The sequence below is a fragment of the Neofelis nebulosa genome, chromosome 2, assembly GCF_028018385.1.
Source record: "Neofelis nebulosa isolate mNeoNeb1 chromosome 2, mNeoNeb1.pri, whole genome shotgun sequence".
NCBI lineage: Eukaryota > Metazoa > Chordata > Mammalia > Carnivora > Felidae > Neofelis > Neofelis nebulosa.
In genome coordinates this window covers 94,217,929-94,233,284 of record NC_080783.1, presented here as the reverse complement: position 1 = coordinate 94,233,284, position 15,356 = coordinate 94,217,929, and the positions used below count along the sequence as shown (strand labels likewise).

Sequence of the window (15,356 nt, the reverse complement as noted above, 5' to 3'; positions counted from 1 at the left end):
GATGTAAAGCTCTAATTATGTGGAAGAAAAATGATCCGCAAATCCTCCTCATGGGTTCTCTTTAATTTTGTCGAATTAATCTGCTCTTCATCTGTATTCCCATCCCTTGCTGCCCTCTCAAAGTGGAGGGTGATAATCCGCAGACAGAGGGCATTTGGAGCCGGACCACCGGCGTGTTTTCCCCGTAGTGTCCGCAAGGTGGCAGGCCAGGCACTTGGATTTGGGCAGCCAGGAGTGCGAACAGCAGGCAGCCCGCGGCACCCGGGGAGTTCGATCAAGGGGTGTGGGGACCCATGCCTTTGCAGGGTTTGGGGGTGCCCGGAGGAGGTGGGGGGGTTCCCGATGATGCCCAGGCTAGAACTCAACCCGGCGGGTCAGTTTCCCAGAGCCTGCGTGCAGGGGAAGGTGAGCAAGCTCCCTCCCTACCTCGCCCCTCCCCCGCCCCTCCATGACTGAAGTGGCCACAGCCACTTTCCCCTGGGGCTCTAGTGCATCTCTCCCAGGAAGGCGGGCGTTTGAGTGTGTGCACGTGTCTTCAGGAGTAATTTTCGTGAGCTCTTCTATTTTTCTTTTTTCTTTTTTGGAGGGAGAGCAATGTTTTGGTGATACTTTCTTTCGAATAATTGAGGCCTGAGGCATAACAGGAGATGTTCTGTGTTGTTTGAAAACTCCTAAGTGATGGGGGGAGGGTGACTCCAGTTAACAGGCACCAGCTGTTGGATATTTAACAGGCATCTTAAAATTACTGATTTGCTGAGCCTTGACCCAGCAAGGGGTCACAGTCCCCAACAGTAAATAACTCAGTGAGTGGCTTGGTGACACGCTGGGAAGGAAAGTGGAGGACTTTTGACATGATTTTAACGTGCTGTTTGTATCTCAAGCCAGGACTGTGGCTTTCAGCAGGTACAAAATGCTTGTAAGTGCAAAGAAAAATGACAGGAGAGGAAGCAGTGCCCGTGGGGCATGGAGAGCACAGGCTTGGGGTTAGATTGGCATGAGTGGGGACTGGGGGTTTAGGACAAGTCCCTTGCCCTGTCTGAGGCTTATTTCCTTGTCTGTGTGATGGGGGATGAGAACACCAGCATCAGGAGCTGAAGAGTAAATGAAATGCGGATTCATTCATTCACTCAAGACCAATATGCTGGGCACAAGCTGGGTTCTGAGGGTGCCAAGACCATAAGTCCCTTACCATCCAGTGTGGGGACTGATATGTGTAGCAACCTCTTCCGTGCAGCAGGAGAAACACACTAACAAGTTTGCATGGGTACCCTGGGGCCAGGGGACTGGCTAAGGGGTGTTCAGGGAAGGAGCTTAGAGACACAATGTATCAAGCAGAAGTAGCAGATTTCAACCCGGGGGTCGGGGTAGGGGTGGTCCAGCCCAACCATGCTTGTAGTTTGGAATGTTTAGTGTTTGCCACCATGGTTTTTCTAAAAATGGAATTCTTTGGGGCGCCTGGGTGGCGCAGTCGGTTAAGCGTCCGACTTCAGTCAGGTCACGATCTCGCGGTCCGTGAGTTCGAGCCCCGCGTCAGGCTCTGGGCTGATGGCTCGGAGCCTGGAGCCTGTTTCTGATTCTGTGTCTCCCTCTCTCTCTGCCCCTCCCCCGTTCATGCTCTGTCTCTCTCTGTCCCAAAAATAAATTAAAAAAAATGTTGAAAAAAAAATTAAAAAAAAAATGGAATTCTTTGCCTTCATTTAAAAATGGAATGATTTCACTTGGAATTCCATGTTTCCAGCTTCTCTGAAAAAATATATATCGATCTGGCTACACTGAACCAATTTTACTGCTCGAAACACTGGTTTAAAACAAAGTAGTGTCTCCCTTCTTTAGACTGTACACCCCATTCAATTTGCTTTCTTGTTCACTTTCCATCCCTAACCCTATGGACATTGGAATGGGGTGTGCAATCTCTAATACAAAGTGTCTACAGCAGTGGCACCTGATGGGCACTTAATACCTATTTCCTTTTCTTCTTCAGGGCTGAGATGGCCTCCCAGGTTGTTCCCCCAACAGTGACAGATATCTCTGAAGGGCTCAATAAAGAAGAATGAAGGAAAGAGAACACTTGTTGGAGCCACAGATGTAAGGTCAGGATTTAGTTCACTGGGTTTTCTGTCAGGTCTTGGGGGTCCTCTCACCTTCAGAGAGAGGTTCTGGCCTGGCCATGACCATGGGCCCCTGGAACGTCTGGGAGTGTGGCTGAAGTTACAGGTTGTATGCAAGCCTTTGATTGTCAGCCACGCTTGGCTCATTTTAGAGAACCACGTGCAAATCCTTCTCCAAAGTACCATTTCCCCACAAATAATAGAGGCCTATTGTTGGTAGGACTCAGCCTGCAGCTCTGTAATAATGGCATTTTCATGAAGGAAAATCACATCCCCACTGTGAGCACAGCTGAGAACATGAAACCTACTATTGAGACATTCTGGTTAAAATGAAGCACTCTCCAGCAAGATGTGCCTGTCCATGGGGCTGTGTGGGAAGCCAGGTGAGAGGGCTTTGCAGGTCCTGCTGGAAATGAGTAGGTAAAAAACATCCGTCCATCTGAGGATGATTAATGTCAATCATGGGGCTGTTAGGAAGTCCTGGCCTCCCCTTCCTGGCAGGAGGTGAAAGTGGATAATTCATGTCACAAAAGAAGGAGCCAAGGGAGATGAGTGTTCGAGTGTTTGAGTGTTCGGGTGGCAAAGTAAAAGAAGGGTGGGGGGAGGGAGGGGCGGGGAGGCTGCATTGTCAGGTCCAGACTTGAAAATGCAGGGGAATGGCCACACTCAAGGGCTCCTGCCTTTTAGGGGCTTGAGAATGGGGCCATTTGTAGGTGACGGTGAGTTGATGTGGTTGTGCCCTTCTGCACAGGTTCCCACCCAGCTTTAGGAACCAAGAGGTTTGGAGACAGCTGGGGTGCGGGGCCTGGGCCTAATGCACGGAGAGGGGGGACCAGTGAGCCCTCCATCCCCAGATGCTCAACTGCCTTTTGTTCTCATTAGGTTAAAAAAAAAGTTTTATTTTGCAAATTGTCTGATATACTCAAGAGTATAGAGACTGGTATAGACCACTGGTTCCTGCATATTAGAATCACTTAGGGATCTTTCAGAAATCCTAATGCTGAGGCACCCTCCCAGACCATTTAAGACCTCTCAGTCTCTGGGGTTGGAACACAGGCATCAGTATTTTTGAAGCTTCCTGGCTAGGTCACATGTACTGACAAGTCTGGGAACCTCTGGTATCCGTGTTACCTGGCTTCCACATTTACCAACCGGTGGCCAGTCTAGCTGATCTTGTAGTTCTTGTGTCCTAGATCCCCATTTGTCCATTGTCTCCAGATTATTTTATTTTATTATTATTTTTTAATGTTTTTCTTTTGAGAAAGAGAGAGAGCTTGAGTGTGGGATGCGCAGAGAGAGGGAGCCGGAATCTGAAGCAGGCTCCAGGCTCTGAGCTGTCAGCATAGATCCGGATGCAGGGCTCGAACCTGTGAACCGTGAGATCGTGACCTGAGCCACAGTTGGGACATTTAACCGACTGAGCCACCTAAGCACCCCTTCAGATTATTTTAAAGCAAATACTAGATTTACATGATTTCATCCTTAACTGCTTCAGCGGGCATTAAGAACTTAAAACAAAACAAAACAAAACACATAAGCACAATAACCTTATCCCTTCAAAAAACTTATTTAAACAGTGATTCCTTAGTATCATCTAATGTTCTATCTTGTGCTCAGTTAAACTTTTGAGACACTGATTTCTCTCCTTTATTTTTGATTTTAATTTGATTCCAAAGGGATAAAGAATGTTTGCCCCTGCGCCCCCTCCCCCCACCCAGTTTTGAGGGGTGGAGTTGGTGAATGGGGCACACAGTTGGCTCATCCCAGATTACCTGCCTCTTTTCCTTCGCCCCGCCCACATTTGTGGGTGAGAGGACACCCACAGAGGCAGAAATGCTCATATATTCATTCTTTCGGTGACTGTCCATTGGGAGCTTCCTATGTATGCAGCCATTGTGTTAGGTGCTGGGGGACTGGGTCTGTCTTTGTCACTATTGTATTCTGTTTAGCACAGAGTGTGGCACAAAGTAGGGACTCAAGGTATATTTAGTTCAGCTACAAAAGTGAGTATTTTTATTACCATTGCTGACATATTGGCTCCAGGTATGCAATACCCCTTTATGAATGCATAAAACTTTCACATTGTACCTTTTTACTTGAGGATCTGAGAACATTTTTCTTGAAATAATTTTCACCACAGCGTCATGTGGGCTCCCTAAATGAGATGAAACAGCATAGCAGAATTAAATTCTTCGCAGCGGAGTTAAAGTGAGAGCAAGGGCAGCCCCAGTAGTTGAAATGCAAACACACCGTGTAAGCCTCATTTCAGCTGGGACCTTTCAGCATCTTTTTGCCTTTGAATCCTTTCAAAGGAGTGCTAACATGCAGCAGAAATTGACTGGTTTGAAGCTGACCTTCTTTTATTTCCTTTGCTCAGCCTCTAAGTGAAACACTTAGAAACAAAACAATAAAATGTCCAGAACGCAACTAACATAGCCAGGGAAGAAAGTGAGATCTCCTTGACGCATACATTTTTTAATGGAATATTTTTATAGTTATCACGCTAGTACATTTGATACAGAAAATTTGAAGAATATAGGATAAAAGTATGAAAAGTGAAAATCACCCATATCATACCGTCCAGAAATAACTACCATTATCTACTGCAGATAATTGACCATTTTGGTGTATTTCCTTCTAGTCTTGTGTTTTTTGTTTTTTTTTTCTATGCCTATATTTTCTATAGACTCTATTTTCTGATTTCACTGAAGTTATTGTTAGCTTATTTAAATGCATTTAGGACTTTATGCCTTTAATAGCAATTTTTAATTTGTTTTCTCCTTTGTTCCTCATTATAATTCTATAGAGGATATAGGGAAGATGTTGTTTTCTTTACAAGTGAGAAATCAAGGTCCAGAAGGTTAAGTGATTTTTCTCAAGGTCATACAAATTGCCGAGGACTCTTATTTGTAATTCAGGGGTCTTTGTGTCTGATGCCAGTCCTCACTGTGCATAGAGGCATGACCCATCAGTGGGATAGCCCTAGGATTACTCATGGCCATGGGACTGACTGCTGCTTCTTTCCCCATCTCTGGAAGACTTAAGTCAGAGGGTTAAGACCCACACACCTGATATAGTCTAATTGTTGGTGCAGGAGGGAGGTTATAGGAGATTAAGTGCTATCACTTAGGGGACAATCCAATCTGCATTCTGGATAATGTACGTTGTTAGGCACTTGTTGACTCTACCATATATCATGGCCTTTGACTTCCAAATCCTTACCCCCTGCCCACTGTGTCCCCTTCTAAGGGATGCTGCTCGGCCACCACTTCTGCCTCAACTGCCAGGCTTAATGCCAGGCATGGCCTGTGCCCCAGCCCCATCATATCAGTAGCTTGGGGAGGTGGTGGGGCCTGACACTGGCATGGCCAGGCCACCGTAGATTATGATTATGATGTGGTGTCAACAGATGAGTGAGAGCAATCAGTTGTTCTTTCTCAGGAATCTGAGCTAGTAGACATGAGGAAGATTGACCAGGGATGTACTGAGGCAGAGTCAGGACAGAGTCATGGCCAAAGCCGTGTGTAAAATAAGATTATGAGGGAGCAGAAGATAGGAATATGATGGCAGAGAGAACTGTGTGGTTCACAGAGTGAATCACAAATGCCAGAGGGGAGGAGAGAGGGAGATCAAGAGCCGGCCCCCAAGCCTCTTGTTCTTGGGGTTTCTGGGTTCATATCAGCCTTGCTGTGTCTGACAATAACTTTCCTCCCCCACCCCTTCCTGGAGGTAACTGGCTTGGGTCTCTTTGTCCCTTCAACCAAACAAGGGCAGCCTGTCCTAATAGTCACAGATCCATAGCCTGATAGACTGGAAGAGACCTGCTGGGAAACCTCACTTACCCTCCCAGTTTTGCAGAGGAAAAGGACTTCCCCTGGCTGGTCCATCTCCTGACTCCAGTCCTGGTTTCTTTCTGTCTCCAGGCCACATGCTTTCTTGGTTTCTTCTTGCAGCTCAGCCATGTTATTATGCTTGAAGGCTGGGATCATGCTTTCTATATCTATTTCTTCCACTTTGTTTTTCTTTGTGTATTCCCAAACACAAAAGATGCTCAGTAAAAACTTGTTAAATTGAATTGGAGGATACTTGAGGTTTGAGTCAGTGATGGAGGTGGCCATTGGTGAAAGCTCCCTTGACTGATGGATAGGTGGGTATTTTGGATAAGTTTGAGACAGGACCCTTTGGCTCCTGTGTGGTCACCAGTATTTCAGGTTGGAGGTGACTCTTCATACTGTGGATTTGCCACAGCAAACCTGAACAAAGAGGAAGGTTTCTTCTGAGTTTGATGGGTCAGAATCTGTTGCCAGTGGTTGTGTATCCAAGAGAAAGCAGGTTCAGAGAATGGTGCCCATCCGATCGGATTAGATATCTGCTGGGCAAAAATGGATGTGGTGTATTGCCTTTGGCAGTCTGGATTTTCTGAATCTTTTTTCCAACAATATAACCAGGATTTGACTTGAGTGGAGTAGGAGGGGAGGGAAGAGTAGCTCAACATATTTTTTTAAAATATAATTTATTGTCAAATTGGCTAACATATAGTGTGTAAAGTGTGCTCGTGGTTTTTGGGGTAGATTCCTGTGGTTCATTGCTTACATACAACACCCAGTGTTCATCCCAACAAATGCCCTCCTCAGTGCCCATCACCCATTTCCCCCACTCCCCATCCACCATCAGTTTGTTCTCTGTATTTAAGAGTCTTTTATGGTTTGCCCCCGTCCCTCTCTGTTTGTAACTATTTTTTTTTACTTCCCTCTCATCATGGTCTTCTGTTAAGTTTCTCAAGATCCACATAGGAGTGAAAACATATGATATGTCTTTCTCTGACTGACTTATTCGACTCAGCATAGTTCCTTCCAGTTCCATCTGTGTTGCTGCAAAAGGCAGAATTTCATTCTTTCTCATTGGCAAGTAGTATTCCATTGTATATATAAACCACATCTTCTTTATCTATTCGTCTGTTGATGGACATTTAGGCTCTTTCCATAATTTGGCTATTTCAACACAGTTTTGAACTGAAGTCATGTAAGTCTTCATTTTTCAGCAAATATTTATTGAATGCCAGTTCTGTACTCGGCATTATTCTAGATGCTGAGACTAGGGCAGGGGTCCAGACCTACAAAAACCCCTGCTTTTCTGGAGTTTACATTCTGTTGGAGATGCAAAGTTGGATAAAGGAAACGTGGCATGTATTAGCTTGTCAGGGCTGCAAAAACACAACACCCTTTGTTGGGTGGTTTACATGATGGAAATTTATTGTCTCACAGTTCTGGAGGTTGGAAATCTGAGAGCAGGGTGTCAGCAGGATTGGTTCCTTCTGAGTGCTCTTTCCTTGGCTTATAGATGGCCATGGTCTCACCTGTGTTTTCATATTGTCTTTTCTCTGTGTCTGTGTTCAAATTTCCTCTTCTTAAAGAGACACCAGTCATACTGGATTAAGGCCCACCCTGCTGACTCCACTTTAACTTAATTAGCATCTTCAAAGATGCTGTGTGCAAAGGAAGTCACATTCTGAGGTACTGGGGGTTAAACCTTCATCATATGAATTGTAGGAGGGACACAATTCAGCCCATAACATGGCATAAATAAAAAAGGTCATGACAACTCATTGCGTTTAAAGCACAAAGATTTGGTGTTGCTTTTCCAGACCGGGGAAGGGTTGCTTGTCCACCTATGAGGCCGGTAGCCAGTGATGGTTTGCAGGGAAGACTGACTTCAGGCAGCATGGTGATCTGGCTTGTGCACTGAGTTTTCCTTGGTGAAACTACCCAGGCTACACGAGAGTTGAACCACTGACCTGGACTGAATTAATATGAGAATCCAAACAACTGGGAAAGAAGCCCAGGCCTTTTGTTCTTTTTTTTTTTTTTTTTTTTTTAATTTTTTTTTTAATGTTTTTTTATTTATTTTTGAGACAGAGAGAGACAGAGCATGAACAGGGGAGGGTCAGAGAGAGGGAGACACAGAATCTGAAGCAGGCTCCAGGCTCTGAGCTGTCAGCACAGAGCCCGACGCGGGGCTCGAACTCACGGACCATGAGATCATGACCTGAGCCGAAGTCGGATTCTTAACCGACTGAGCCCCCTAGGCACCCCCCAGGCCTTTTGTATGTGTGTATTTTTAGTGTAGCTTGCTGGAAATAAGTGAATTTATTTTCATAAACAATGACTCAGGGAAAGACTGCAGTCATTCCACGGGAAAGCTTTAAAGCTGTTTGTTTTTCCCCCTTAATCACCTCCTATTTTCCTAATGGGATTGCAGTGTGTGTGATTCCTGCTGTTTTATATACTTTGTTACCATGTGGCCATTGGTTTCTCTTTTCATTTATGCTTTTGTGGTTTTACTGAATAAACGACCTTCTGTGTCATAATGAGTTCCTGGATCTTGACATGCTGAGCGTAAATCTGCCAAATCTGGAACTGCTATGGAAGATTCAAAAGATGGCTTTTGACATAAAAAAAAAAAAAAAAAAAAAGGTGCTGAAGGCACACGGGAGAAGGGCACGGTCCTCCAGGGGCTTTGATGCAACAGATGCCTAGCCCAAGCAGTGGTGTGTAGGTTTGGTCCGTCTGTCAGATCGGAGAAACCATCCATCTGCCAGCCTGACAACAAGGACTTCTCTCGTTGGCACTCAGGGACTAATTTGTTAGTAAAAAGCTTTGCAGGCCACTGCATCCCAGGGAGAATTGGTGGAGCAATACAAAGGGTGCAAAGTCAGCTTTTTTGCCAAAGCAGCCTGTTGAAAAAATGAAGGATTCAGATAAACAGAAGAAGCAGGTGGACTGATTAGAAGCAAGAGTAGGAAGAGAAGTTACTTGTTTTTTTTTTTTTTTTTTTTTTTTTAAACTAGGCTCCATGCCAAACCTGGGGCTTGAACTCATGACCCCTAGCTTAAGAGTTACATGGTCTACTGACTGAGCCAGCCAGGAGCCCTGGAGGAGAAGTTGTTCTTTGTGATTCCTTTGTTCGTTTATTGCCTTAAAAAAAAAAAACTTTGTTGGAATGTCTATGTTTATTGATTGATTCCCTTGTTCTTTATTAATTTACTGAACTTTTGTTGTAACAGGGGCTGGGGTAATACATGATCCTGTGTTAGGGAGGTGATGTCACCAAGATGCTGGAGTAGGAGACCCCATTCTCCACCCTTCCACAAAGATCAACTGTTATGTGGCTATCCATGAACAAAAATAGTCCTGGGAGAGTTCTGGAGTCCACTTAGGAAACTTCAGCTATGCAACACCTGAGAACAAAACACCCGGCAATAAGCACACAAAAAAGGGAAGGAAGAACAGCTTCATTTTGTCTGCGTCATCTCATCTTCCAGGCTGCATCTGTTCAGTGCCAAGAGAGAATCCCCACCTAGGAAGAATTTCCCTGACTGGAAAAGGGCGTGTGTGACCAGCTTCCCCAGGTTTCTGGGGCACTGCACCCAGGATACACTTTGGTTTCACTCCACCTAGAAACTAGCAAAGCTGAGCTGTATAGAGACAAGGAACAGCAGAGGCTGCCAATACCAGCCACACAGCAGGAGAGACCACAGTTCCCAGTGACCTGCTCTGTAGAGAATGCCAGCCACTGAAGAAACTAACAAACCCTCTGCAGATGTACTGGTCTTCGCCCCTCAGATATTTGTGTTTGTGCTTGAGTCCCTCCCTGCTCTCTACCGCTCCCCCTACCACCACCCTCTGGAGCCTGGGCTCTGCGCCTGCGGCCAGCCCCGCTGCCTGTGTTGTACAAGTGCAAGGTGACAGCCTAGACCCCCACGGCTGACCTCACTGCTATGTATGCACTTGCTGGGCACCTGCACATCACAGGCTGGACTCCTGTCACCTGCCTTTATTGTTGTGTGTGAACGTATGATGAGGCCATGCAGCTGTGGAAGTGCATGCTATAGCCAAGGCCCCTCCGGCTTGCTGAGGGCCCAGCCCCAGTCCCGTCTGCTGTCCCTTGCCTGTGTTATGCAGCTCACCTGTAGCTAGCCCCTTCAGCTGTGCACCTGCATGCCTCCTGTCCAATTCCTGTTACTGTTACTGGTCTGGTCTCCACTGCCGTGTGCCTGTGGTGGGACCTGACAGCCACAGGAGTGCATGCCAACCTCGGGGGTCCCCACAGCTGCTTGTCAGCCTGAAACTGGCCCTGACTCCTGTCACTGGCCTGCACTACTGGTGGGTTCACCTGCAACTAAGCCCCTTCAGCTGTGCACCTTTACTCTGTTGGCCTGACTCTCGTCACCAGCCTTGATTGCTGTGTGCATGCTCATGGTGAGACCCTATGGCCACAGGAGTACATGCCAACAGTCGGGGCCCTTGCAGCTGCTGGTGCACCCACAGTTGACCCCAGTCCTTGTGGCCAGCCATGGCCCTTACCATTATGTGTGTCTCTGACCCCTGCCATTATGCAGGCACCTGCAGCTGGCTCCTGTATCTGGGTGTGTATACACCACCACATACTCATAGCCACTACCACGCCAGCCCTGGTCCCTGGACCTAGAGGCATTGATGAGGACCCCAATAGCCTTTGTAGCCACTGTGGACCCCCACAGCATGCGCCAGATACCACATGGTTGCCAATGTTGTGGACCCCAGTCGCCCGAACTGACAAAACATCACGCCCCTCTAGACCCAGAGATGCCACGTGACCCCTCCCATCAGTAAAGTTTTAGGATGTAAAATCAACATGCGATAAATATAGGATTTTAGGATATAAAATCAGTAGGATATAAATCAGTAGGATATAAAATCAACATACAAAACTCAGTAGTGTTTCTACACACTAACAACTATCTGTAAAAGGAAAAAAAAGGTCCAGTTATAATAGATCAAAAGCAATACAATACTTAGGAATAAATTGACCAAAGACTTGAAAGATCTCTACCCTGAAAACTATAAAACACTGATGGAAGAAATTGAAGAAAAAGAAAACAAAGGGAAAATTATTCCATGTTTATCGTTTGAAACAGTTCATGTTAAAATGTCCATACTACCCGACACCATCTATAGATTCAATGAAATCTGTGTGAAATTTCCAGTGGCATTTTTCCAATATAGAAAAACAATCCTAAAATTGTATGGAACCACAGAAGACTCCAAACAGCCAAAGCAATCTTGAGAAAGAACAAAGTGGGAGGTATCACACTTCATGATTTCAATTTATATATTACAAAGCTATAGGAATCAAAACAGTAATATACTGACATAAAAAGGCACGAAGACTGAAGAAAAGAATCCAGAATCTAGAAATAAGCTCATACATATATGGTTGTCTAATCTATGATAAGGAGCCAAGAATACGCAATAGAGAAATGGTAATCTTTTCAATGAATGATGTTGGTAAAACTGAATATTTATAGACAAAATAATGAAATTGGGCCCCTATCTCATGTCACTCATAAAAATTAACTCAAAATGGATTAAGACTTAAGTGTAAGACTTGAAACTGTGTAACTCCTAGGAGAAAACATAGGGAAAAATCTCCTTAACATTGATTGTGGCAATGATTGTGTGTGTGTGTGTGTGTGTGTGTGTGTGTGTAGGACACCAAAAGCACAAACAACCAAAGCAAAAATCAGTGAAGAGACTACATCAAACTGAAAAGCTTCTGCAGAGCCCAAGAAACAATCAGCAAAATTAAAGAGGCAACCAATAGTTGGGAGAAAATATTTTCAAACCATGTATCTGATAAGGGGTTAAGTTAATATTGTAAACATATAAAGGACTCATACAACTCAAGGGCAAACAAACAAAAGATGCTCAACATCGCTAATCATCAGGGAAATAGAAATCACAACCACAATGAGATACTGCATCATACCTGTCAGAATGGCAATTCTAACAAGATAAATTCTGTTGAGGATGTTGACAAAAGGGAACCCTTGCACACTATTGGTGGAAATGCAAAGTGGTGCAGCCACTACAGAAAATAGTATAGAGGTTCCTTAAAACGTTAAAAATAGAATTACCATCTGATTTGGTAATCTCAATTCTGGGTATATATTCAAAGGAAATGAAACCACCCTCTTGAAGAGATATGTGCTTTCCCATGTTCATGTTCATTGCATCTGTATTCACAATAGCCAAATGTGGGAGCAACTTCATTGTCCATTGACGGGTGAATGGGTAAAGAAAACATCTAACTACATATATATCTCAAATGTGATACACATTGGAGATACACACACAATGGAATATTATTCAGCCATAAAAAGAAGGAAATCCTTATCATTTGTGATACCATGAATGGAACTTACGGATATTATGCAAAATAAAATAAGTCAGAGAAAAACAAATACTTGACGATTCTACGTAGATGTGAAATATGAAAATGTTGAACTCATAGAAACAGAGGTGATTGATGATTACCCGGGACTGGAGGGTGGAGGTAACTGAGAGATGTTGGTCAAAAGGTACAAACTAAGATGAATGCATTTTGGGGATCTAATGGACAGTAGGTGACTATAGTTAACACATACTGTATTGTGAACTTGAAAGTTGCTATGAGAGTTAAACTTAGATTTTGTCAAACTACCACCACCACCACAATAAAATAGTAATTATGTGAGGTGAAGGATGTATTGACTCAACTTATTGTGGTTAACATTCTGCAGTATAGAAGGATATTGTCACTGTACATCTTAAACAGCACAATGTTACACATCAGTTACATCTCAATACAGCTAGGAAAATTTTTTTTAAATTATACAGCAGCAACAAAAGCCTTTATTAGTCTATGATAAAGAAATAGACTCCAAAGCAGGATTTGGTTTGCAAGGATTTTATTAGGGAAAATACCTCACCTTCTCAGGTACCACGCTGAGCATTTTTTTTTTTTTTTTTTTTTTTTTTTTTTTTTTTTTACTTCTCTCTGTTTTTCACTCAAAAATCCCTCCAGTTAGTCAGGAAGTCCTATCATTCTGTGTCTGCCCAATCTCTCATAACCATTCCCTTGAATTCCCCAAGTTCAAGTCTCTCCTTTCTTGCCTGGGTAGTTACTGTAGGTTCATCACTGGTTTCCCCACCTCTGATAATCCTGCCTCTGCAGCTTGGCCTTCACAGCCAAGCTTATCGTCCTCTAATACAGGTAGGATCATGCATCTACCCTCTTAGAACCTTCCTAGGGGCATTGCCTGTAGTTTGGATTCCTCTGCTTGTGAATTCTATCACTCCCCCAGCTGGCCTTGCCCCTTCTTCCATCACATCTGCCCAGGATCTGCTCTTGTGGGCTGGAGCCTGTGTCATGTCCTGATCATGACCTGAGCCAAAGTTGGAGGCTTAACCGACTGAGCCACCCAGGCGCCCCATAGGTATTTATTCTTTAAGCCTCAGTTCAAGGCCCACCATCTTTGTGAAATGTTTGCTAACCAATGAGAGTTAACTGTTCTTTACTATAACATATAGCTCTTTAAGTTCCTGTGCCATTGGTGCTGACATTTTTCCTCTTTCTCTAGACTGCAAGCTGCCGAGTCCAACAGGCACCATATCTTATTTGTCTCTCTGTGTAGACTGGTGATTAGTGCGTATTAGCATGTGATTCTGCTCAGGTGTTTTAGGTGTTCAATAAGGGTTTACTGGGTGAACAACTATCATCAGCCTATTGGATTTCTGCCCCAGAAATCGGCCCCACCATCAACTTTAAGCTCAACTTGTCCAGAAATGGAGATCATGATTCTGCCCATGCCAAAGCTTGTTCTGCTTCCCAACTTCCCTAGTCCTATCACTTTCCATGGAATATCTGGGGCCCAAAGACTTAGCCATCCTTGATTTTTTTTCTCTTTCCTCCCATTATACCTGTTGGTCTCTAGGCCTTGCAGATTTTAGCCCAAATATGATAAACATCTGCCCTTTCATGTCTGAAAAATCGGCTCCTTATCAGTTCCTGCTCGGTTTATCTTGATAGAGTTTTACCTGGTCTCTTTGGGGTTCCATCTTCCTAGAAGTGGTTTAGACTGGTTGTGTGCTAAGCCAGCCGTAGAACAAAGAGCATAGACAAAGCCATTGAAGGCTGTGAAACATGTCTACATCTCAGGAGCATAGTTAGGGCTTCACTATCAAAAAGTAATTTTCATACATTTTTTTTTTTCTTATCCCAAAGTAACACGTTTGGTGCAGAAAAAGATTTTATTTTTTATTTATTTTTTAATGTTTTATTTTTATTACTTTTGAGACAGAGAAAGAGCATGAATGGGGGAGGGTCAGAGAGAGGGAGACACAAAATCTGAAGCAGGCTCCAGGCTCTGAGCTGTCAGCACAGAGCCCGATGCGGGGCTTGAACTCACGGACTGTGAGATCATGACCTGAGCCGAAGTCGGATGCTTAACTGACTGAGCCACCCAGGCGCCCCCAGAAAAAGGTTTTAAAACATCAACGGGAGAGAGGGAAGAAAATAAAAATGATATACAATCCCACCACCCATGCATTTTGATGTATCTCTCATGTGTATGTATGTATGTATTTATTTTTTTAGTTTGCATGTATGTGTTGTATGTGGGTGCCTGTGTGTGCCCAGGTTCTCCTGTTTAGGGTTAAATTTAGCTTTAAGTGACAGAAAACCCAACCACAGTGTCTTAAACTGATGGATGCTTATTTGTCTCACCTAGCGTGAGAGCTGCAGAGAGGGGATAATTGGCAGATTTGGTGGCTCATGATGTCGGTGCTGGATTCTCTACAGCTCCCTTGGCTGCTAAGACCTAATGGTGGTTAAATGGCTGTGGTTTTAGTCGCTTACTGTGGGGAGAGGGTAGAAGGGGAAAGGCAACACCTGTGGATGTTTGGCTGGGTTTCACTGGCCCGAGCTGTGTCACAAGACCACCCCTGGCTGCAGGAGAGACTGTGAAGATGAACATTTAGTTTTTATGCCTTTATTGAATGGCAGGCAAATGCAAGAGTCCTGAAACTGGTGTTGGGTGGATTGAACTTCAGTATCTACCCTAGAGATGATGATGCATTTGGTATAGTTGTCTGCAGTGAGGATGGCTTTCTTAGGATAATTTCTATAAAATTTATGGCTCAAAAGCTATACAATCTAAAAAAAGAAAAGCTTCAAAGAATTACTTCTCAACTATGTTGATAGCAACAGTGATACCTGGCTTTTATTATGTATCACACATAATAAAATGACTTTGGGATGTAATCAAATGTAGTTTCATTTTGTCTCATATTGCCCCTTTAAATTTTATTGGGTAGGGGTAAGTAGGGGTATGAATTTCCCTTGCATATGATGAAAATTTGGGCAGGTCCATGGCTTTTCTGCTCTCTT

General features: G+C 44.1%; 1 long non-coding RNA gene across 1 annotated transcript in view; it reads left to right on the top strand.

The window, feature by feature from the left end:
• LOC131503763 (uncharacterized) overlaps nt 1–15,356 on the top strand; it is a 133,519-nt gene that overhangs the window by 34,078 nt on the left and 84,085 nt on the right. Inside the window, exon 2 of the long non-coding RNA XR_009257587.1 lies at nt 1,982–2,090. This is a non-coding gene — a long non-coding RNA (uncharacterized LOC131503763). The remainder of the gene's footprint in view (nt 1–1,981; nt 2,091–15,356) is intronic.